Source organism: Sus scrofa, chromosome 13 (assembly GCF_000003025.6).
Source record: "Sus scrofa isolate TJ Tabasco breed Duroc chromosome 13, Sscrofa11.1, whole genome shotgun sequence".
Taxonomy (NCBI): domain Eukaryota; kingdom Metazoa; phylum Chordata; class Mammalia; order Artiodactyla; family Suidae; genus Sus; species Sus scrofa.
The window spans coordinates 25,757,265-25,781,228 of record NC_010455.5 but is presented as its reverse complement, the minus strand read 5'-3'; the positions used below and the strand labels follow the sequence as shown (position 1 = coordinate 25,781,228).

Genomic DNA, 23,964 nt, shown 5'->3' with positions numbered 1-23,964 from the left:
ACTGTGGGTTGAAGGGATGGGGGAAATGGGAAGTCAGTGTTTATTCAGTATAGACTTTCATTGGCATAAGAGAAAGTTCAGGAGATGATAGTGGTGATATTTGCACAACAATGTACTTAATGCCATAAAACTGCACTTGAAAATCACTAAAATGGTCAATTTCATGTTACATTTACCTTACCATGATTTTGTTAAAAAAAAAAAAAAAGAAAAGAAATAAAAGGCAGTCACTGCATTAGGAATTTCCCTTCACCTCTGAGACTGGGGCACTTGGGCACCTCTGGGGCAAAAAAAAAAAAAGAAAGAAAAGAATTTGGCAAAGATAGGCCACCTGCCTACTCGCACATGAGGTTATGGAAAGAGCATGGCAGCCCTATAGCTCTGCACCTGCTGCATATACTGGGTCAGGTCCACTTACCAACCAATGGCTCCCTTTCTGTCATTCTTGTGGTCTCCCATATTCACAGTGCACATGACCCAGGACTGAAGATTTACTCTTCAAAGAGTAGGTGAGTGTATAGGTGGATGGATGAATGGACGGATGTTTTAACTACTTAGCTAAAATGTGGGGAGAACTGCCTGTTGACTGCTCTGGCATATTTTTACTCGAAACGCCTCCCAATGTTAGGGTAGGGAGAGTAAACCACTGGCTAAATTTGGGGCTGTTTTTCCTCACTACTGACTTAGAATGAGTTTGTCCCTTCCCTCTTGGGTCCTCCCATTTGACAACATCTTGCATACAAGCGAGGGAAGGGAAGAGATGGGCAATGGGAAGGGAAATGGGTTCAGCGATCTTCTGAAAAACCCCAGCCCCTTTCCTTTTTGTGGTGGAGAGTGAGAGGTTGAACCCAGCTTTGAGCACCAACTCTCCCCAGCAATGTAGGGAGCAAGTGTGTGCTGGTCACTTCCTTTTCCTTGTGCATCTGAAAAGAATATTCTATGTAACCATGAAGGAATGCCTGACAATTAATACCACTTGGGGACATGTTTAAAATGAAGATTTAGGAGTTCCCATCGTGGCGCAGTGGTTAACGAATCCGACTAGGAACCATGAGGTTGTGGGTTTGGTCCCTGCCCTTGCTCAGTGGGTTAACGTTGCCGTGAGCTGTGGTGTAGGTTGCAGATGTGGCTCGGATCCCGCGTTGCTGTGGCTCTGGCGTAGGCCGACAGCTACAGCTCCGATTCGACCTCTAGCTTGGGAACCTCCATATGCCGCAGGAGTGGCCCAAGAAATAGCAAAAAGATAAATAAATAAATAAATAAATAAATAAATAAATAAATAAACAATTTTTAAAATAATAAATAAATAAATAAAATGATTTAGATTAGAAGGACCAGACTTCCCTTTGTGGCTCGGTGGAAATGAATCTGACTAGTATCCAGGAGGATGCAGGTTCGATTCCTGGCTTTGCTCAGTGGATTACGGATCTGTCGCAGGTCGCAGATGTGGCTTGGATCCCGCGTTGCTGTGGCTGTGGCGTAAGCTGGTGGCTACAGCTCCCATTCAGTCCCTAGTCTGGGAACCTCCATATGCCTCGGGTGCAGCCCTAAAAAGACAAAAATCAAAACAAACCAAAAAAAATTTAGCAGGACTGGGGCAGGGTCTGCCATTCTGCAGGCCTAACAAGCTCCAAAGTGATGCTGCAGGCCCACCCACCACACACTACACAGCAGAGGCCTGACATTCCTGCAATCAGCAGGGACCAAGGTCAGACAGAAATGGCATCAGGCAGGATCTCCCGATCAAGAGTTTCGCCTTCTTCCCACTGCCATTCTCTGCCCAGGCCACAGCCATTTGGTTCCACCATGAATCTGGACCCTTAACCACACTGGCATAAATAACTGAGCTGTCTGCAGTCACTCACTTCCTGCCTTTCTCATCAGAATGAGGACACCCGATGCTCCTAGAGGTCAAAGAAAGTTTTCCTCCCCACTGAGCAAGGAAAGTGTCCCCATTGTCTTCAAACAGAAACTCAAGGATGGCTTCTGCACTCATTGCTGACCTGCTCCTCCTGGTTAAAATACATGATTCAGTAAGACAAGTGAGGCCAAACGTATTTCCAAAACTCTAGGAAGACAACTGATCCCTGACAACATCTTAAGCTGGAAATTAGGTGTTAAAGACCATAGTAAAAGGAGGTGAGCCTACACCAGATCATGCCTCCTCTATTTTATACAAAACTTAAACGGAGAGCTTGCAGAATGCTACCATCAAATCAAAACAAAAGCTTCAGGCCCACCCAAAGCATGTGCTGTTGATATTAAAGAACTGCCTGGAAGGACTTTTTGCTTTTACCAAAACATCAGAGGACCTGATGGAGAACCTCTAAAATCCCCAGGTTCTCCATATGCATGGGTGCTTCTTCTCTTCAAATGTGCTGAGAGAAGAAAGAATAAAATCTCACATCCCTATTCTAATATCTATTTTAAGAGCTGCAAATACACTTGAATCTATGTTATAAAATGTAGGATGTACCAATAGCTAATCTGCGTAAACGCAAGTCAGGAAACAGCAGCTTTTTTTTAGTGAGTGTAATCACACTATCTAGTACCTAAGTCTAGGCATTAAGGAGGAGTACAAAAAACAAAAAGAGTGAAGCTCACTGAATGGTGTGCTAAAGGGTACTTGTCAGAAAAACTCAAACCACTTACTCCACCTCTTCATGGTTATTTTCAACTAATTCTTTGAAGAAAAAAAGGAAAAAAAAAAAGATTTCAAAGTCCCCTGAATAGGAGTTCCCGTCGTGGCGCAGTGGTTAACGAATCCGACTAGGAACCATGAGGTTGCGGGTTCGGTCCCTGCCCTTGCTCAGGGGGTTAAGGATCCGGCGTTGCCGTGAGCTGTGGTGTAGGTTGCAGATGCGGCTCGGATCCCTCGTTGCTGTGGCTCTGGCATAGGCCAGTGGCTACAGCTCCGATTCAACCCCTAGCCTGGGAACCTCCATATGCCGCGGGAGCGGCCCAAGAAATAGCAACAACAACAACAACAACAAAAAAAGACAAAAGACCAAAAAAAAAAAAAAAAAAAAAAGAAATCTCAAAGTCCCCTGAATACCCACAGCAGGGTTTTTGTTAACTTTCACATCCAGATAATTTATATTGTGGTAGTTCTTTAATTTACTCATATACTTATTTCGTCTAAATAATGGAGCATCCTTTTCAGATGTCAGTACAAAATGCATTTCTTCTGGGAAGCTCACCTTCTGCTTTTCAATGTCCTGGCATATCATCAAGTCTGGAACTAGAAAAGACCCTAGAAATACTCCAGCTCCAAGACTGTCAAACTGGAATACACATATTTGCGCTTCTGTGAGCCCCCAGAACCCCCAGGAAAAGAAGGTACATCTTCCTTGAGTGCTTTTTGGCTCAAGGCAGTAATTTAGAACGTTTTCCTATTAAACAAGATGAATCCTGCACTCTATTCTTCATCAAAGGAATCACTGACGTAACACTGAAAATTCACTGAGAAGTATCAGAAACCTCAGGCTGAGCTCCCCCATTTCCTTTCCAGGGTACCTTTGCCCTGAAGGTTTATGAGGGCAAGTTGCAGCAGCATCAAGAGAATCCATTTCCCAGCTGGAGACATGGAGATCAAAAAAGATTATCCCAAGGCTGTGTGTGAATGGCCACTGAGAAGTCACTGCTCCTTGTTAGTCTTCAGGGAGATTTACAGTGCTTCTCACCGCCACCCAGGTGAGGCTGGGAGCAGTCCTTCCTAGAATGCTGGAGCAGAAGCCCAAGCAAGGATTTTAAGAGCTCACGTCCACTCTGTTCCACCCTCTTCTACCTCAGGTGCACCATGAACAAACACATAATTAAATATGCTTCTCAATGAATAATGAAGCCACACAGCCCTTCATAAACACACGTCAAATCCTTTCTTTAACCAGCTGCGCATCATTTGGTCTTACACTTAGCTCAGAGGCACCCAATTGACACATATGCTATTATGTACTGTCTCTTCCCTAAAACTTTAAACTTTTCAACGCTGCAGGTGGCCTCCATTTGGATACACTTAATAGGAAGGCAAGTCAAAATAGGGAATATTTGTTCAGAAAGAAGTAAAAAGAATGGGGGAGGGACCAGAAGACCCACTCAATGGTGTATCTCTATACAACAGAAACCCACCCAAGACCATAAAATAAAATCTAAGAACCCACAAGAGCCCTGGGGTTGGTGGAAACAGTTCTCCTCCTAACATCTTCATCTCTTAAAAAGGAGCATCCCTTGGTCCTTCCACAAAAATCATGCTGCATACCAAATACAGATGGGTTAAAGAGATCAGAGTCCACTTTGAAAACCAACATCATATAATCATATACCTGAAGAGGCTGGCCTTTCTAACATTATCTCCAAGTTTATCAAACTTGCAAGACAGGTGAAAGGCCTGATTTCATATCTGCAATCCTCAGTGAGTTTAAATGAACTCTTCACCCTCCAATGCCTTTCTTGCTGGAGCCCTAAAGGAGAAATAAATAACCTGCCCCTTTAGGAAAAGCAGCCACCGGCCCACTTGCCCTCCTGGGCTGCCTTCCAGGATGTACAGTGCAACAGTCAAGTCTGAATGGCTGATGGGACAGAGAAAGCCCAAGGTCTGTTCTCCACTTTGGGAACTGGCAGTCAAGAGGGGCTCCCATAGGGTTAATTCCAGACTCATCTAACAATTACAGAGACATACTCTGTGCAAGGTCAGAAAAAGAGGCTCAGAAGGAAAAAAAATCCACATCAGATGGCAAAGTGTAAAGTGCTGCTCATGGAAACAAAGTTTAGGAACTCCTCTCAAAGCGAATAATTCTGTTTTATGTGTTTTATTTTCAAAGCTCTTTTACAAAATCTGATTTGACCCTCACAGTAAACCTATAAGAAGAATAACAATTGCTGTTATATCTGCTCTTTTATCTCCATTAGGGCTCAAAAAGGTTACCAAGTCACAAATCTATGTTGGAATGAGACCTGAAAATCCTCCCAGGTCATTCAAACTTTTATAGACGCTTTCATTCAAAACACTCTTGAAGGATTTTCTGCTGTGGCACCTAAGGGTCTTGAGCATTCGGATGTAGGTTTGATTCCTGGCCCAGCACAGTGGGTTAAGCATCTGGTATTACCACAGCTGCGGCATAGGTTGCAACTACAGCGTGGATCTGATGCCTGGCCCGGGAGTCAGCCAAAAAAGAAAAAAACAAAAACAAACAAATAAAAAAACACTCTTGGAGCTCCCTTGTGGCTCTGCAGATTAAGCATCTAGTGTTGTCACTGCTGCAGTTCAGGTCAGTGCTATGGTACAGGTTTGATCCCTGGCCCAGGAACTTCTGCATGCCATGGGCGCAGCCAAAAAAGAACCAAACAACACACTCCTTAATCTTTACAATAGTCCAATGAGGTTTGTTTGGGTTTTATTTGGGGATTTTTTTTGGTGGGGGGCATGCAATCCAAGAGAGGGGAGAGCCAAGTCAGAGGTTTAAATAAGGGCCCAAGGTCACACAGCCAGTAAAGAAAGAGAGAAGCTGGAATGTGCATCCAAGTTTCCCATTCCAAGGCCAAAGTTCTTTTTTAACACACCAGAGAGAAGGAGCCTGAGCAACAGAGCCAGAGCGGAGGCACCCTCTTTGGAGAGCTAGGGATGGGAAACCAAATCCCACAGGTCCCCAGGGCATCAAACAGGAAATGGCTGGTGCTGGGGCCAAGCTGAAATCCAACTCCTGCCAAACCTGCTGCGCATAGACATGGGCTTTCTAATCCAGCACAGCATCTCCAAGCCCATCTCAGTGTTCCTGGTAGCTCAAGCCGCAATTGTCTAGGCACCTCTGTGATAAAGCTGGGGCCAGAGATCAAAGGGCACACGAGTGCGAGCTTTCCAAATCAAGAGAGAGAGGAAGGTTCCATCCGTCACTCCAGGCCCAATTCTGAACCTGCCAGCCAACCTGTCATCCTTTATTGGGACTTGGGACACCCTCCCTGCCACAGACTGCCCAGCAGTGTGGCCACCTCCCTCTCTGCTGCTCTTGCATCTGGAAACTGGAAGGACCCTGTTCCTAGCTTGTTTCCCTGGGGTGTATGTGTCCCCACCACCGATAACCAAAAGATGCTCCAGCAAAAGGCACCCACCTACCTTCACACTTGCACTGACAACATTCACACACTTGTTTGAAGCAAAGTTCTGGTGAAGCATATCAGAAAAAAAAATTTTTTTTTTTAATCAGAGGCCTAGACACATACTCAGAAGGTGCTCAAAGTGGACGCTAATTTCAGTTTCTGAACAAGTGCAGCCAAAGGTTCTAAAACACTTAGGCTTGGGTAGGTGGCATCCAGCCCCAGCCTCAACAGCAGGCTTTTGACTGCTGCTTCCCTAAACACAACGTAACAAAAGAAGCAACACATTTCACTAAGTTTGTTACCTGCAGGAGGCTGACCTTGGAGATTCGAAAAGAATTGAAAAAAACTCAGGTCAAAACAAAAAAGTGACGAAGCGAACTTGTTAACTTTCAGGATGGAAAGGAGGGGTCCTGAAAGCCATTTGTCTCGTCCCAAACACTCTCAGAAGATGTAATTTACATTCATTTTGCGGGTGAGTGGGAATCTGGGTGCGCTCGCACTCTGGCCTTGCTCAGCTCTGGGCTCTTTGAAGGTCGCCTCACTGTCACTTCGGAGTGCCGGAGCCCAGAATCCAGGCCACGCGGCGTGACCAACACGGTACACAATGGGCACCAGGTGCGGCCGATGCGGGAGGAGTGCTGCCCTAGCAGGATCTCCGCGCCCGGCCCTTCCCGCCGCCACCACATCAAGCACCGACACTCTTAGAACACTCGTGTCCTTCTCCACCCATCCCCGGGGCCGATGCGCCGGAACAAGTCAGCGGTCCACGGGCTTACCCTCTAGAGGCGCGCGGAGTGCAGCCCCGTAGCAGGCGCGGCCCCGGGAGCCTCCGGCGCAGGGCTGCCCGGGCGATCGACACTCCTGGCTGCCTCCTCCTCGGTGTCCTCGGCCCGGCCCGGGCCGCCCGGCGGCTCTGGTTCCCTCCACAGCAGGCGGCCGGGCGGCACCAGGGCGCACACGGCGGGCTGGGCTTTGGCGTCTCCTCCTCCTGATGCTGCCCGGCCGCCGACTTCGCGCTCCCAGCTAGAGATCCGGGGTTCCGGGACGCGGGGGTCGTCGGGGCGCTCGGGCTCCCGCGCGCTCCCTCCCGTGCCGCCCTCCCGCGCGCGGCCCCTCTCCCGGGGCGCCTGGCTCACAGCGCGCAGCGATCAGGGGCTTGGGGTGCACGGGGGCGGCGGCCGGGTGGGCCCGGGGGCGGCGGGCGGGGGCGCTGCTGCGGACCGGGGTACTGAAGCGGGCGCCGCTGCGCGGCCTCTCGCCATGGCTCTCAGCGGGCGGGCGCTTCGCACCTCCCCTCCGCGCTGCCGTCACCAACCGACGCGCGTCTAGCCCTCCCCTTCCCCGGCCCCGCCCGCAGGCCAGCGCCGCCACCTGCGGGTGGCCCTCCAGGACGCCCGCCGGGAGTGTGCCCCAGCCTTCCGGAGCCGCGCCCCTCCTACCTCTCCGGTCGCGGCAGGTGGCCCGCTCCAGAGCCTTTACCCGATCTAGGCCTGGAGAAGCCCCTGGAAAAATACCTGGTTCGTGACAAGCTATCGCACTCCACCACCCGCGCCCCAAACGAGAGCTTATATACTTCTAGCCCGTCTCGATGTCAGTCCAGCCAGTCTTAGGGAACTCACGCGGATACTTTGCCACGAACGCAGTGTAAGTCCAGGCGTTCCGTTCCTGCAGGCCAGGCCGTCCCCTAGGAAGGCAACCCTTAGACTTAAGCCGGGGTGGAACTGAGCCAGGAGATGAGGGGAATATGGATGAGCAGTCTGAACAAAATGCCACCAAAGAGGGAGGGGGACAGAGGTGTGGGGGATCAGGAAATGATCCAGGAAGTAAGTGCTCACAGGCTACTTACTCTATTATGCAAATCACCGCTGGACGGTTTAACTGGGAACACATGACCTCATTTCCAGTTGAGGCTGCTGAGTCTACAGCGTTGACCTCGTCCCTGCCCAAAGGTCACAGAGGACATTGGGAAGACCTGGAGAAGACGCAGACCAGAACCGAAGACCCAAGGAAACCAAACCTGAGAAAACCTGATTTCCAGTACCCCAAGACTTGAAGAGACAAAAGTACACAGTAAAGATTGGTTCAGGCAAGAATCATCAATGGATGCTAACCCTAGGGAGGATTTATTGGGGGAGCAGGTATTTGCCTGGGTTAATGTGTCTCCCTATAGTTGGTTTAGGCTTATTAGTAGAAAGAGAAATATTTAATATACAAAGGGGCAGAGGGACAGCACCTTGACCTGCAGCAAAATCCACATCATCAGTAAAAGCAGGTCATGCTGGGAGAACACATCACCTATGCAGTATTTCCAGGGAAAATGTATAACCCGAATCTAAGGATAATGAAACCCCAGGCAAACCCCAAATGAGGAAATATCTATTAAAAATGGGCAACGGCTGTATTCTTCAAGAATGTCAATGTCGCAGAAGAAGGCTTGGGAAATGTTCCAGATTAAAGAGTGCTAAAAAGTCATAACAACTCAGTGTGATACCTGGTCCTAACCTGGATTCTGGAGGAGGTGGGGAGAAGGATGCTATAAAGGACATTCTAATGGATAAAATTGGAATCGGAATCCTGATAGTTGATTAAAGTTTTAAATCAATGTTAGATTTGCTGATGCTGATGACTTGTACTGTGGTCATGTACAAGAATATCCCTATTCTTGGAAATACACAGTGAAGTATTGTAAAGAGGAAAAGAGGCATGATGTATGCAACCTGTCTTCAGGCCATTCAGGAAAAAATATGCTGCTAAGGAAAAAACGATAAAGTAAATGGGCAACATGTTAACACTTAGTGAATCTGGTTGTAGGATGTATTGGAACATTTCTGTAAGTTTGAAATTATTTCCAAATAAAAGGATTTTGAAAAGTCACCAAGTAGGGGATGAGGTGAGATGGGAGGAAGGCAAGAAGTGGTATAAATGGACAACACAGGTCTATTTCTGCTTTTAGTACTTGTGACTTTAGAAACAGGTGATAAAATTCATACAGAACTTACACATAAGTACAAGTAAACCTGGGGAAATTGAGTAAGATAGGTGGATTGTATGAATGTCAATATCATAGTTGTGATACCATATTAAGTTTTGCAAAACGTTATCAGGGGAAGTTGGGCAAAGTGTATTATTAGTAAGTGTATTATTTCTCATGACTGATGTGAATCTATAATTATCTCCTTAAAGTTTCAATTACAAAAAAAAAAAAAAAAATGGTCAAGGAGTTCCCTTTGTGGTACAGTGGAAATGAATCTGACTAGTATCTATGTGGATGTGGGTTTGATCCCTGGCCTCACTCAGGTGAGCTGTGATAGAGGTCGCAGACATGGCTCGGATCCTGAGTTGTTGTGGCTGTGGCATAGGCTGGCAGCTGTAGCTCTGATTTGACCCCTAGCCTGGGAACTTCCTTATGCCAAGCATGTGGAGCTAAAAAAAAAAAAAAAAAAAAGCAACAACAACAAATGATCAAGATGACCAAGTACATGCCAGGTTCATATGTAAATGAGCATGGCTGCCTGGGAGTTAGAAGAGCAAATGTGCTGGAGCTGACTTCTAGTAGGTTTAGAGCAGGTATGGAGCTGTTCCCAACACCGAGGAGTTTTTTAAGAAGAAGAAAAAGAAGAAGGAGAAAAAAAAGACTATTTGAAGTATAACTGACAGATCAGGTTCCTTCCAGTTCTGTAATTTAAGAATGCTAGAGCTGGGGGATCCTTGAGATCATCTAGTCCAACCTTCTCATTTTCAGGAAACTGCGGGCAGAAAAGTGGTACATGACCAGAGCAGCATCAAATTAGTGGTAGACCCATAACTACAAGCCTTGTCTGCTGAATATGACCGATACGCTTTGCACCTTTACCAGCTGCCTGTCACTCTCTATATCCCTGAGATTCAGTCAAAGTTGGTACACAATTTTGAAGTCATTCATTCAGTCATTTGGAGTCGCTGACCTTGTGGGACCAGGGGCTTGACATTTGGTTTCCAGCACCAGATGACAGACTGTGTATCCCACATGTGAGGAAGAGAGGCTGATCTCCCTCTGGTGTCCCCAGCTTGGAAGAAGCAGGTGGCAGGTGGAACCTCTGGAGTGAACCAGCCTCCCCAGCTATGGCCCCTGAGCTACTTGGAACTGCTGATAATCTGCTGCTGCTGCTGCTGCTGCTGCTGCAAGCCAAGAGTGCAGGGCCATGGGAGGGAGGGACAGGCACACAGAAGAGAAAACACTAATTGCCCTAGCAGGTCCCAGCCTCATCCAACATCAGGCAGAGGCCTCTGCACCAGAAGCGGCTTAAGCCTACCCTGGGCCACAGATAGCCAATGCATTCTTTTTTCTTTTACTTTTTAGGGCCACACTCGTGGTATGTGGAGGTTCCCAGGCTAGGGGTCAAATCAGAGCTACAGCTGCCAGTCTACACCACAGCCACAGCAATATGGGATCCAGGCCACGTTTGCAACCTACACTGCAGCTCATGGCAACACCAGATCCTTAACCCACTGAATGAGGCCAGGGATGAAACCCACATCCTCATGGATACTGGTCAGATTTGTTTCCACTGCGCCACGATGAGAACTTCCTAGCCACTGCATTTTTCCTTTTGTCAAATAAGATCAGAATCAACATATGTTTATTGATATTTATTTGAATTAGTAGCTGTGGGAAAATACAAAAACAAGCAAAGAAACAAAGAAACTCTCATATCTGATCCCTGCCTTCTAGGGAATCCAAAATATAGCCAGGGACCCAAGATAGAAATGTACAAAATGACCTGATGAAAGAAAGCTTTTCTGGTGCAGGTTCTCCCCAAAAGCAGTGTTGGAGAAGGACTTGAGGGCAGTGATCACTTTTGAGAATTGATCCCTTGGACTATTGGTAGTAAAACAAATCAGGACTGGAAAAGCACAAAACAAGGAGGCAGAGAAAACCCATCCAAGGGTGAGTCATCTAGGTGATCATTTCTGTGAGCAACTGGGCTCCGTCCTACTGGCAGGCTCTCTCTGGGGAATTGCATAAAATGCAAGAAGAGGAGGGGGCGTTTATCCACCAGATCCTATCTCCCTTTGGTCAAGTGGATGCTGAGCAAAAAAAGTGAACCAAGAAAGTATGACAATGGACATACGTACAGAAAACGATGCCTGACTCACCAGTAAAAAAGCAGCCAGAGGGCAGGGAGTTTTGTCTGCTTTGTTCATTGTTGCTTTCCCAGCAACCAGAACAGTGCCTGATTCATCGTAGACGCCCGATCAATAGAGAGAGAATGAATGAAATTCCAGCTTAGGTCAATAATAAGAGAAATTACAAAAAATAGGTGTAGGGAGTTCCCGTCACGGTGCAGTGGTTAACGAATCCGACTAGCAACCATGAGGTTGCGGGTTCGATCCCTGGCCTCGCTCAGTGGACTAAGGATCCGGCGTTGCTGTGAGCTGTGGTGTAGTTTGCAGACGTGGCTCAGATCCTGCGTTGCTGTGGCTCTGGCATAGGCCAGCAGCAACAGCTCCGATTGGACCCCTAGCCTGGGAACCTCCATATGCCACAGGAGTGGCCCTAGAAAAGGCAAAAAGACCAAAAAAAAAAAAAAAAGGTGTATAAGTCATTTTTCAACAATTTTTTTTTGGGTGTGTGCCTGCTTGTGCCAAGTATTGGAGAGGCTAGTGTGATGGTATAGTAAATAAAACAGGTACAGTCCTGGCCCTGTTGGACCTTTCAGTCCAGGAGAGGAGTCAGATAATATGATACATTTACACATATTAGCTTGTAACAAGGGCTACAAAGAAAGGGATGGAGGGAGTTCCTATTGTGGCTGGGAGGGTTAAGAACTCAACATAGTATCCAAGAGGCCCCCTCAGTAGGGTAAGAATCTGGTGTTGCCACAAGCTGCGGCATAGGTCACAGATGCGGCTCAGATCCTGCATTGCTGTGGCTGTGGTGTAGGCCAGCAGCTGCAAGCTCTGATTTGATCCCCTAGCCTGGAACTTATATATGCCACAGGTGCAGCCCTAAAAAGAAAAAAAAGGGGGGAGAGAATGCAGGCACCAGAAGTAGGTAATAGGCAAATTTATGATAGATTAGTTGGTCTGGGAGGACCTATCTAAGGAGATGATACTGAAGTTGAGACCAGAAGAGGAACAGGAGCCAACCATGCAAAGGAGAGGAGGCAGCATGAGATAAAGACCCAGAGGTAGCAAAGACCCTCAGTGGCTGGAACTGTGGGGAGGAGCCAGATCATGGGCCTATCATAGTTTGGGTAAGGAGAAAAGAGTTTTAGGTAAAGGAGTGATGTGGTGATGTGGTTAAATGCAGATTCTTTTTTCTTTTCTTTTTAGTGCCACACCTGTGACATATGGAAGGTCCCAGGCTAGGGGTTGAATCGGAGCTGTAGCTGCCGGCCTATGCCACAGCCACAGCAACTCGGGATCCAAGTCTCATCTGCAAACTATGGCGCAGCCTGCAGCAACACTGGATCCTTAACCCACTGAGTGAGGCCAAGGCGGGAACCCGCACCTGCTGAGCCACAAGAGGAACTCCTCAAGTGCAGATTTTTAAAAGCCCCCTCCAGCTGCTGTATGGAGGATGGACTCAAGTGGACAACCAAGAACAGCCTGTGGCTCTTGAGGGTGTAAAGAGGACCAACCGGGGAGGTATAACTTCCGTGGCATCTACCTCCACCACCGCTATTACCCACCAGTAATACTTCAGTGATATGCTAACACCCCACTGAAATGTAAGTGGGCCCCCTAAGTTCAACTGGTAAAGTGTAGTGTTGCATAACTGAATTAAAATCAATATTTCTCAGAGTTCCCGTTGTGGTGCATCAGAAAGGAATCTGACTAGTATCCATGAGGATGTGTGTTCCATCCCTGCCCTTGTTCAGTGGGTCGGGGATCTGGTGTTGCCATGAGCTATGGTGTAGGTCGCAGACACGGCTTGGATCCCGCATTGCTGTGGCTGTGGTACCGACTGGCAGCTGTAGCTCCAATTTAGCCCCCAGCCTGGGAACTTCCATATGCTGTGGGTGTGGCCCTAAAAAGCAAATTAATTAATTAATTAAAATCAGTATTTCTCAGACAACCTTACAATTACTATGTGGGGAAAAATATTTTCTATTCATTTAGTAAATATGTAGGAAATGGACCAGTTATCACAAACAATGCATCAGCTTAAACTGAGCAGAGAATACCCTAAATGATTGTGGGGTTCTCATCTATAACCACCTCTTCCAAGAAAAGAACTTGAACCTGCCACTATCCTAGAACAAGAGCAAAGGTCCAACTGCATTAGATCCACATTCACGTTATCATTCAATATCTTATCCTGGAGTTTTAATCTTATATTTATTGAGCACATATACATACCACGCACAGTACTAGGTGCTTTAATAACATCAGCTCACTGAATATTCACAGCAACTCTGTGAGATAACTGTTATCTCCTGCAGTTTATAGATAAGGAACTGAGCCTCAGAGAAGTTATTTACCCAGAGTCACATGCTATTGACAAGGTCAGAATCCAATCCAGCCTTCTAGCCCCATGTGACTAATTAAACACATTGCTTTTGTTCCCCTGCAAAGTAAAGGAGAACCAACCTCAGTCTTGAAAGATGGGAAGAAGGGATAAGTAAAGATTGAAATAGGAAAAGAATCCTGATATTAAGACACATAGCCTTTACGTTTAAAATGCTGACCCATGGCTCACGGATTCCTTAGAAGAAAAAAAAATTAATACCAGTAACTTCTTTATTGCATCTGCTGCTAATCTTGAGATTTTAAACCCCATCTATGCGTGGATAATTTCCACATTTATGCTTCTAAACCTGACTTTCCCTCCTGAACTCCCACCTCATGTAAACAAGCTTCCTACTTGACCCTGTCATGTGGATGTCTAATGGACATGTCAGCCTTCTCTGCCCTAACCCGAACTGCTGGTCTTTCCCAAGTTCTGCTCGTCCAAGTTCCTGGATTTCAGTTGCTCAGGGCAAAAACCTCCTCCTCATTTTTGGATTTCTGTCTTTTTTCCACCCCATATCCAATCTATTAGCAAGTCTGTTGATTCTACCTTCAAAATATAATCCAGGAGTTCCCACTGTGGTGCAGTGGAAACAAATCCAACTAGTATCCATGAGGATGTGAGTTCAATCCCTGTCCTTGCTCAGTGGGTCAGGGTTCCAGCATTGCCATGAGCTAGGGTGTAGGTTGCAGACCCAGCTTGGATCCCATGTTGCCTTGGCTGTGGTGTAGGCCAGCAGCTCTAGTTCTGACTCGAGCCCTAGACTTGGAACTTCCATATGCTGCTGGTGTGGCCCTAAAAGGCAAATAATCCAGAATCTACTTCTCACCACCTTCACTGCTTCCATCGTATTCCAAAGCACTGTCATATCTCCCAGATTCCTGTAAGAGCCATCTAAATACTGCTTGCTCCCCTGGCCCCCAGCTTCTCCACAGCCCATTGTCAACACAGAAGCCAATGTAAGTCATATCATGGCCTTCCTCTCTTAAAGGTCTAATGTCTCCTCACTTCTCCCAGAATATAAGAAAAAGTCTTCCCAATGGCCCATAAGACCTTCTTGGTCTGTCCCCTGTCCTTATTTTCCTCTTCCCTCAAACTCACTGACTCCACAGACACAATGGTCTCATTGTGGTTCCATGAACATGCCAGGGACACACTCACTCCAGCACTTTTGCTCTGTTCCCTTTGCCTGGAATACCCTTCCCCTCACCTTCTCAAAGAGGGCTCCTTGAACCATCTCATTTCATAATGCCATTTCTTCCCCCCTGGCATCCTAATACCCTGCCCTTCTCTATTTTTTTTCTTATTTAGCATGTTTTATAATCTTATAAAAACTATTATTTTCCGGAGTTCCCGTCGTGGCGCAGTGGTTAACGAATCTGACTAGGAACCACAAGGTTGCAGGTTCGATCCCTGGCCTTGCTCAGTGGGTTAAGGATCCGGCATTGCCGTGAGCTGTGATATAGGTCGCAGACGTGGCTTGGATCCCGCGTTGCTGTGGCTCTGGCGTAGGCCAGTGTCTACAGCTCCAGTTAGACCCCTAGCCTGGGAACCTCCATATGCCGTGGGAGTGGCCCTAGAAAAGGCAAAAAGATGAAAACAAGTTATTATTTTCCATCTCCTCCTTCTTGATTCACAAGGTATTCTCAGCACAATATCTAGAACATAGTAGTTGCTCAATAAATACTTGTGGCATGATCAAGCCTTCAGAATTTAAACAGAGATCAACAATTTTATTGTTTAGTGGGTGGAGACTGTAGTAATTTTTTATATCAAGGTTAAAAGAGCTTGAGATTACATCCTGAACATTAACATCCTTTTCACAGACCATTGACGTGGCCATCTGTCAAAAACCTGCTGGATCCTATTTGTTTTCAAGATCTACAGTATTATTCTTGGGGTAAAAGATGTCCCATATTACTTTCTGATTATAGCATAAGGGAACTTCTTATCTCCAGTTCCAGGATTCCATGTTTCATTGGATGACTCTGTTGACACCAGCTAAACCTCAAGCTTTCATGGACTTTGTGCTCATCTAATCCTCTTCCTAAGCTAGAGTCCTAATCTCAGTTTAGCCTGATGGAAAACTACCTCTGTCATTTTAATTCTCTAGTTTCTTCTAACTAAATCTTTTCAAATGTATATGCCTTTCTGAGTTTCTGGTACATATTTTAAGTGTGGCCAATGTTATCCTAGTAGCCAGTTTCCTTGTGTTGTATGTCCATGTTTTACTCTATTTTCCCCTGAACAAGGATTCTTCATCCAGGGTCAGTGGAGGTCCAAGGATGGGTGTTTGGGTGTACTAATTAGAGTAGACCAAAGTGATATAACAGGTTACTCTAAAATGTAATGGCTGAAAACAATGGCTTGTTTTTTGCTCAAGCAAAAGTTGAGAGTAATTCCAGATTGTTTCACACACTTATTAAAGGATGTGGGCTAACTTTGATTTTACCATTTTCGGTGGTCCTGTGTCTCGCCATCGCATTTAGGGTCTAGGGTAAAGAGCATGGAGGAGTTTGTATGGGAGGTTTTCTTTTCTTTTTTTCTTTTTTTAAATGATTTTTGTTTTTTCCATTGTAGCTGGTTTACAGTATTCTGTCAATTTTCTACTGTACAGCAAGGTGACCCAGTTACACATACATGTATATATTCTTTTTTTTCCCATTATCATGCTCCATCATAAGTGACTGGCCATGGTTCCCAGTGCTACACAGCAGGATCCCATTGCTGATCCATTCCAAAGGCGATAGTTTGCATCTATTAACCCCAAATTCCCAATCCATCCCACTCCCTCTGTATGGAAGGTTTTATGAGTCAGACCTGGCAGGGCCACACATGTCACTTCTGCTCAAATTTCACTGGCTAGAGGTCTTAGTGTTATGGCCACACTTAACTTCAAGGGAGGCAGAAATATGGTCTGGTTGAATAACCAGGAAGAAAAGCAGAATAGATTTTGGTTCTCAGCTAGCATTTTCTGCTGAAGTGGGTTTGAAAACTGGATACATATACTATACACACACACACACATATAGTTTATTTATAATGTGTTAATTTCTGTTGTACAGCAAAATGATTCAGATATATATATATGTATATATACACACACACAGATACACTTTTAAAAAATATTCTTTTCCATTATGATTTATCATAGGATACTGGATATAGTTCTCTGTGCTATATTGTAAGATCTTGTTGTTTAACCCTTCCATGTATAATGGCTTAGATCTGCTGACCTCAGCCTCTGACTCCATCCTTCCGGCAACCTCCTCCCCCTTGGCAACCACAAGTCTGTTCTCCTTGTCCATGAATCTGTTTCTGTTTTGTAGACAGATTCATTTGTGTCATATTTTTTTTTCTTTTTACTGCCGCACCTGTGGCATATGGAAGTTCCTGGTCCAGGAGTCCAATCTGAGCTGCAGCTGCCAGCCTACACCACAACCACAAGACCAGATCTGAACCGCATCTGTGACCTACGCAGCAACACCAGATCTTAAATGCACTGAGTAAGGCCAGGGATCAAATGCACATCCTCAAGGATACTGTGTCAGGTTCTTAACCCACTGAGCAACAAGGGGAACTCACATTAGCGTCATTTTTTAGATTCCACATATAAGTGATATCATATGGTATTTGTCTTTCTCTTTCTGACTTACTTCACTTAGTGTGAGACTCTCTCTAGTTGTATCCATGTTGCTGCAAATGGCATTATTTTGTTCCTTTTTTATGGCCGAGTGGTATTCTATTGTATATATGTACCACATCTTAATCCATTCATCTATTTTTTTTTTTTTTGTCTTTTGTCTTTTGTCTTTTGTTGTTGTTGTTGTTGCTATTTCTTGGGCCGCTCCCGCGGCATATGGAGATTCCCAGGCTAGGGGTTGAATCGGACCTGTAGCCACCGGCCTATGCCAGAGCCACAGCAACACGGGATCCGAGCCGCGTCTGCAACCTACACCACAGCTCACGGCAACGCCAGATCGTTAACCCACTGAGCAAGGGCAGGGACCGAACCCGCAACCTCATGGTTCCTAGTCGGATTTGTTAACCACTGCGCCACGACGGGAACTCCCCATTCATCTATTGATCAGTATTTAGGTTGTTTCCATGTCTTGGCTATTGGGAACACAGCTGCTCTGAAAATAGAAGTGCATGTATCTTTTTGAATTATAGTTTTGTCTGGATATATGCCCAGAAGCAGGATTGCTATATCATATGGTAGCTCTATGCTTAGTTTTCTGAGGAACCTCCATACTATTCTCCATAGTAGCTGTAGCAACTTACATCCCCACCAGCAGTGTAGGAGGGTTCCCTTTCCTCCACATCCTCTCCAGCATTTGTTATTTGTAGACTTTTTAATAATGGCCGTTCTGACCAGTGTGAGGTGGTACCTCATTGTAGTTTTGATTTGTGTTTCTCTAATATTCAGCAATGTTGAGCATTTTTTCATGTGCCTATTGGCCATTTGTATTTCTTCTTTGGAGAAACGTCTGTTTAGATCTTCTGAGCATTTTTCAGTTGGGTTGTTTGCTTTTTTGTTGTTGAGGTGTATGAGCTGCTTATGTATTTTGGTAATTTGGTCCTTGTTGGTTGCATCATTTGCAAATATTTTTTCTCATTCTGTAGGTTGTCTTTTCATTTTGTTTATGGTTTTCTTTCCTGCGTAAACGCTTGTAAGTTTGATTAGGTCCTATTTGTTATTTTTGTTTTTATTTCTATTGCCTTGGAAGACTGACCTAAGAAAACATTGGTGTGATTTATGTCAGAGAATGTTTTGCCTGTGATCTCTTATAGGAATTTTATGGTGTCATGTCTCATATTTAAGTTTTTAAGTCACAAAATAAATTTTAATATTCCATTTATTTTGTGTTATTTTGAAAAGTATGAAAAACTTGTTTATCAGTTTAAATTATTTTTTATTAATCCTATTTTTTTTTTTCTTTTTAGGGTCACTTCTGTGGCATATGGAAGTTCCCAGGCTAGGGGTCGAATCGAGGTGCAGCTGCTGGCCTATGCCACACCACAGCAACTCAGGATCTGAGCCTTGTCTGCGACCTGCACTGCAGCTCATGGCAGTGCCAGGGCCTTAACCCACTGATTGAGGCCAGGGATCGAACCTTCATCCTCATGGATGCTAGTCAGGTTCATTTCTGCTGAGCTACAGTGGGAACTCCCTCACTATAAATTAAAAGCTTATGTTTTTAATTTAGTAAGCTTATGTTACTATACTTTATGCATCACCAGGAATCATGACGTTATTTCACTGGCCCAGCTGGGTCATTGGACTGTAAGGACTTAGGTTTATGGTCTGTCACTAATGAAAGATGCCAGTACATATGGGCTGGCAAGGTACAAGCACAGTCACACCATCATGCCATGTTATAACATCTGAAATAATTTCTTGTTAATAAGAATTGAGAAAAACCTATTGTGCAGGACCTGTTGGGGCTCCACCCATACCCCTTGTGGCCTTATAGTTTCATGTAGCCAGTACCAACTGCCAGCCCCTGTATCTCTTTCACTGGCTGCCTCTCCTGGCCACCGAAGGCTGCTCTGCTCAGTACAGAGGCCTGCAAGTTCTGGGGGAATTTATGGCCTTGTACCAGAAGTTCCTTTGTCCCTTAGAACAATGTATGTTTTATGCTGGCTCCCAGACTTCCTCCAGGTGATTAAGTTCCAATTATTTTTGCTTGATTAAACATCCTTCGTGGGGTATCTTCCTTCTCCTGTCTTCCTTCTCTGCTCTCCCGCCTGTTTTCTGTGATCACCAAATAAATTGCTTGCATAGCTCTGAGTCTTCTGGAGGAACTCAAACTAAGACACCTATTCTGCCATGAGATTATGCGTATTAGTTAGTGTTTGTGCTCAGTACAAACTATGTTGGAAACTGTCAAAGCTAAGCAAAGGAACTCTAAGGAAACTCTTTAGACACTCTGATTATGTCAGAATGGAATTGAGGTGAAGACAGGCAGTGTCAGCTGTTTCTGCAGTTAAGGACTCTGAGAAGAAAACAAAATAATAATCTTACACTGCTCAGCCCCAGCAAGTAAAACATTTTACTCCCTGGTGTTACCAAATTTATCCCACTGAGCAAAATAAAGCTGTGGACCCAATATGAATAGGTTCCTATTTCTTTGACTGGGGCGCTAGGAATAAATAAACCAATAAGAAACCAACTCCATGTAAGGTATAACAAGATGAAGTCGAGTTAGCTGATAGAATAAAGTGGGGAAACACAATTTACCTTATTCCTCCCAAGGCCACCCCACATGGACCAATTAAACTGAAGATACAGCAGTAGCAGGCTCTTAAAGGAAAATGCCGGCCCTGTTAGCTTAGTGGACAAAGAAGGACTTTGAGGAACAGAACGAAACGCTCATTACTTTCATTTTAGTTTAATCATCCCCTGGGACAGGACACAAAAGCCGCCTCATCCCACGCGGGAGGATGTTACTGGAGGACAGGACATTACTGGCAACGAAAGCACAAACCCCAGGGCAAAGTGCAGGGCACCTAAGTCTGACCATCTTGGATCTTCTGCAGGAAGGGGGAATCTTTTTCCTGAAAAGAACTCTCTGCCCTTTCCCCCAGAAAAATGTGAGGATCCTGAAAAGTCTTTACATTTTCCAGCAGTCCATCCCATTATATTCTTGTCACTTCTTGCGTTGGGCCTCTAAATGATTCATTGCAGGCTTCTTGCCTCTGCAGACCCCACTAGTCAATGCCACTCTGAGGTCCCCCAACTGTCTGCCCGAGCACAGCTAATGTAAGGCTGTCATGTTTAATTAGAGCTGACTGAGACCCGAGGGTAGTAATTATATGTTAGTCCAGTTAACCAGATAGAAAGACTTCATGTTGTGATATGTCATGTATCCCCAAATTAATCCATGAATTTTATGTAATTTCAATTAAATGCCAAAGAAATTTTAAGGGAAATGATAATGTATCCTAAAGTTCATACAGAAAAATAAATACACATGAATATATAAGACAATTTTAAAAAATCAAGGGGTACTAATTTTGACCAAAAAGCAAAATATAACATAAAGTGACAGTAATTAAGAAGTTAATTATGTCACAGAAATAGCAGATACACCAATTGCACAGAAATGGTTGTCGAAGAACAGAATAATGTATCCATGAGATTTTAGTTTTATGGCTAACAAGACACTATTTCCCCCTCATTTTACATTCTTTGGATTCCTGAATACTCAAATAGAAACTGTTTTACTGGAAGAAAACTGTAAAAAGTTTTATAATTCCGCTGGTGCCCACTGTATCATGAGTTTTAGGAAAATCCTGGGGCAATCCACAGAAAACATTTTTCAAAATGATTTTCTAAGTGTTCCATTCTTCTCTAATTTCCTCTTAGTTCTTCTTCCTCTTTTAAAAGAGTTGATCCTGATAGTCTATCTCTAGGGGCCTTGCCTCATTCTTTAATATTCCGGATGAAGAGTCACCACCAATACATTTGACAGTTTTTTTCCCCAAAAGTTATATTATGAAAAATTTCCAACATAAAAACAGAATCACATAATGAGGAGTTCCCATTGTAGCACAGTGGAAATGAATCCCACTAGGAACCCTGAGGTTGCAGGTTCCATCCCTGGCCTCGCTCCATGGGTTAAGGATCTGGTGTTGCTGTGAACTGTGGTGTAGGCTGGCAGCTGTAGCTCCAGCTGACCCCCTAGCCTGGGAACCTCCATATGCTATGGCTATGGCCCTAAAAAGCAAAAAATAAATAAAAAACAGAATAATATAATGAGCTCTACATATTCATCATCAGCTTCAACAATTATCAATGCAGGGCCACTCTCTCTCTATCTTCACCTAAATGCCCTCATCCCTTGAATTATTTTGAAACAAATCCCAGTCCCAGACATCATATAATCTTACTGTTAAATATAAGCATTACAACTGGGCTAAGATTAGATTTAGGGCTAAGGTTAGATCTAAGGTTGTAACAGAGTGAGTCTTTTAGGGTTATGGCTTGGGCTTGGTTTAGGGCATTTGTTAATCTTATGACAGAGAGCCATAGGGTGGAGACAGGGCTTCATCCAGTGTTATAATTAGGTTTAGGGTTAAGGCCAATAGAATGCTCATATCGTGCATGTAGTATTTGTTCTTTTTCTTTTGGGAGGTTCACGCCCCCAGCTGAAGTTCCTGGGCCAGGGATCAAACCCACACCACAGCAGCCACCAGAGCCACAGCAGTGACAACTCCAGGTTCTTAACCCACTGAGCCACCAGGGAACTCCTGTAGTAGGTATTCTTGATTTCTCACCCAGATTTTCTTTACCTGGCTAGTGTGCTCATCTTCCATTCACTTCCTTCTCCTGAAATGTACTCTTAACTGTAACAACCTTAACCTTGGAGATTAGGCGGCCCATCTCTAGTAGCTTTCAGCCAAAGGTTGACTGCTCTGGACATTCTAAAGCGACACACTTGCCCCTAGGTGGGACCAACTCTAGAGCGCCCAGTGGATTCAGACCAAATGTAGTCTCCATTGCTTAGCTCTTTCTGTGCCCTGTCCTGTTTCCCTCACTGCTCTCCTCCCTACGGGCACTTTCCCAATAAATCACATACACAAGAATTCCCTTCCCACATTCTTCTTCTTAGCAACCTAACCTAAGGTAGCGATCAACAACCTGATTATAAAAAGGAGATTCATGTTCTGAGCTGTAAAGAATTGACAACCACTTGCAATGCCGATCTTACTAACTAAAGGAAACAAGATGCATAACCCCCATTGACTACATATTCTACTGCAGGGACAATATTTCTCTGTTTTCAGTAAGGTCCAGGAGGCAAAACCCTTTTTTTTCACTGCTTTATTCTCAGGAGCTACTGTAGTGCCTAACACATAGTGGGTCCTCAATATATATTTGTCGAATGAATAGACAGATGATACATATGACTCCTCTGATCCTGCTCCTAGACAGCTGCTGACGTCATGATGCCAGACTTTTTCTGTCATAATTTGAGATTCTCCAGCCACAGCCAGGTTGTGAGAGAGCTCAGTGCCTCGACTCTAAATGACTCCCAGTCATATAAACCACTCTGCCTTGGCTTAACCATTTTCTCTTTATCTTTTCATTGTCATCCCTGTCGTTTCATTCTCTGCAGACAATTTTTTTTCTTCTGTATTATAAAAATTTTAAATGCACATTACTAAGAGCCATCTCCAACTAGTTCAAAAATAGATCAATAGAGCAACATTAATAAGCTAGAAACAGACCTCAGTGTGCACACTAAAAAATTGATCTAAAATGAAGGGGGTGCCACAAATTCCTGAGGAAAGGGAGAATTTTAGTGCTGGGATAGTTGGCTAATTATTCTGAGGAGTAATGAAGTTATAACCTAACTTACCAATGTTCATCAAAAGAAATTACAGATGGACTAAGTAATCTGACATTAAAAACTGCAACAAAATAGATAGAAAAGTAGGTGAATATTTAATCTCCATGTGGGAAATGCCTAAATTTATTTATTTATTTTTTAATCACAAAGGAGTAGTTTCTGCTGTGGCATCTGTGGAGTGCTGAGGCCAGGTTCGATCCCTGGCCTGGCACAGTGGGTTGAGGATCTAGCACTGCCGCTGCTGGTCACAACTGTGGCTCAGATCTGATCCTTTGTCCAGGGAACTTCATGTGCTCTGGGGAGGCCAAAAGAAGAAAAACAAAAATCACAAAGGAAATGTTAAACTTTTGACACTATCATATCACATATGATTTTATCCTCAGGCAGAAAAATCAGAGACACTTGCCAAGATGAATGTATAAGAATGCTCATTTCAATGTTATCTATGCATCAGGAATGAGGGAAAGAAACTGGCTTTTACTCTGGACATGGAGAGCCTGCCTCTCCCCTTCCCTATCAGAGACTGTCAGGGAGGCTAACTAATAAATTTGGCCTGAGATTTGTAAGAGAAAGATCTAAAATCAAATAATTATTGAATCTGCTGATTACTTGCCCTGCTAAAAGTAAAAGTCAGGAGTGGGTGACATTTGCTTAGGCAAACTTCTTTTTTTTTCTCCCTCCAACAAGAGGCCTTTACGTATTTTATACTGAGGCAAAGTGCTATAGAGAAACAACAGAAAGAGAAGCCATTTCCTGATATATCCAACTGCGGCTATGCTGTTTTCAGATATGGTAAAATGCAAGGAAGTGACCACCACACAATATGAATATGTGTGCCACCTCATGTGCGGAGGCTCCTTATAGACCCAGCTTGGTTCTTCTCCAGAGTCTTCTTCTATTTGAGTTGTACCTGATTTTATTACCAGTTTTCATTCGAATCCATTGGGGGATGGGACAATTCTGCTTTTGCCTCTTGGCCAGAAATTCCTTGATCCTGAAAGTCTTGTGAGAAGACAT

General features: G+C 44.6%; 1 protein-coding gene and 1 pseudogene across 4 annotated transcripts in view; both read right to left on the bottom strand.

Annotated features, from left to right (window-relative positions):
- The window catches only part of TRAK1 (trafficking kinesin protein 1), a 161,426-nt gene extending 153,542 nt beyond the window's left edge, over positions 1 to 7,884 (bottom strand). For 3 of the 4 annotated variants that reach the window (XM_021071689.1, XM_021071696.1, XM_021071698.1), the window contains exon 1: positions 6,870 to 7,010. The gene's annotated coding sequence lies outside the window, so the exon portion shown is untranslated. Of the gene's footprint in view, positions 1 to 6,869; positions 7,011 to 7,712 lie in introns of those variants that run through there. The other variant, XM_021071690.1, reaches the window with a different exon arrangement.
- LOC100521402 lies at positions 23,806 to 23,964 on the bottom strand (annotated as a pseudogene).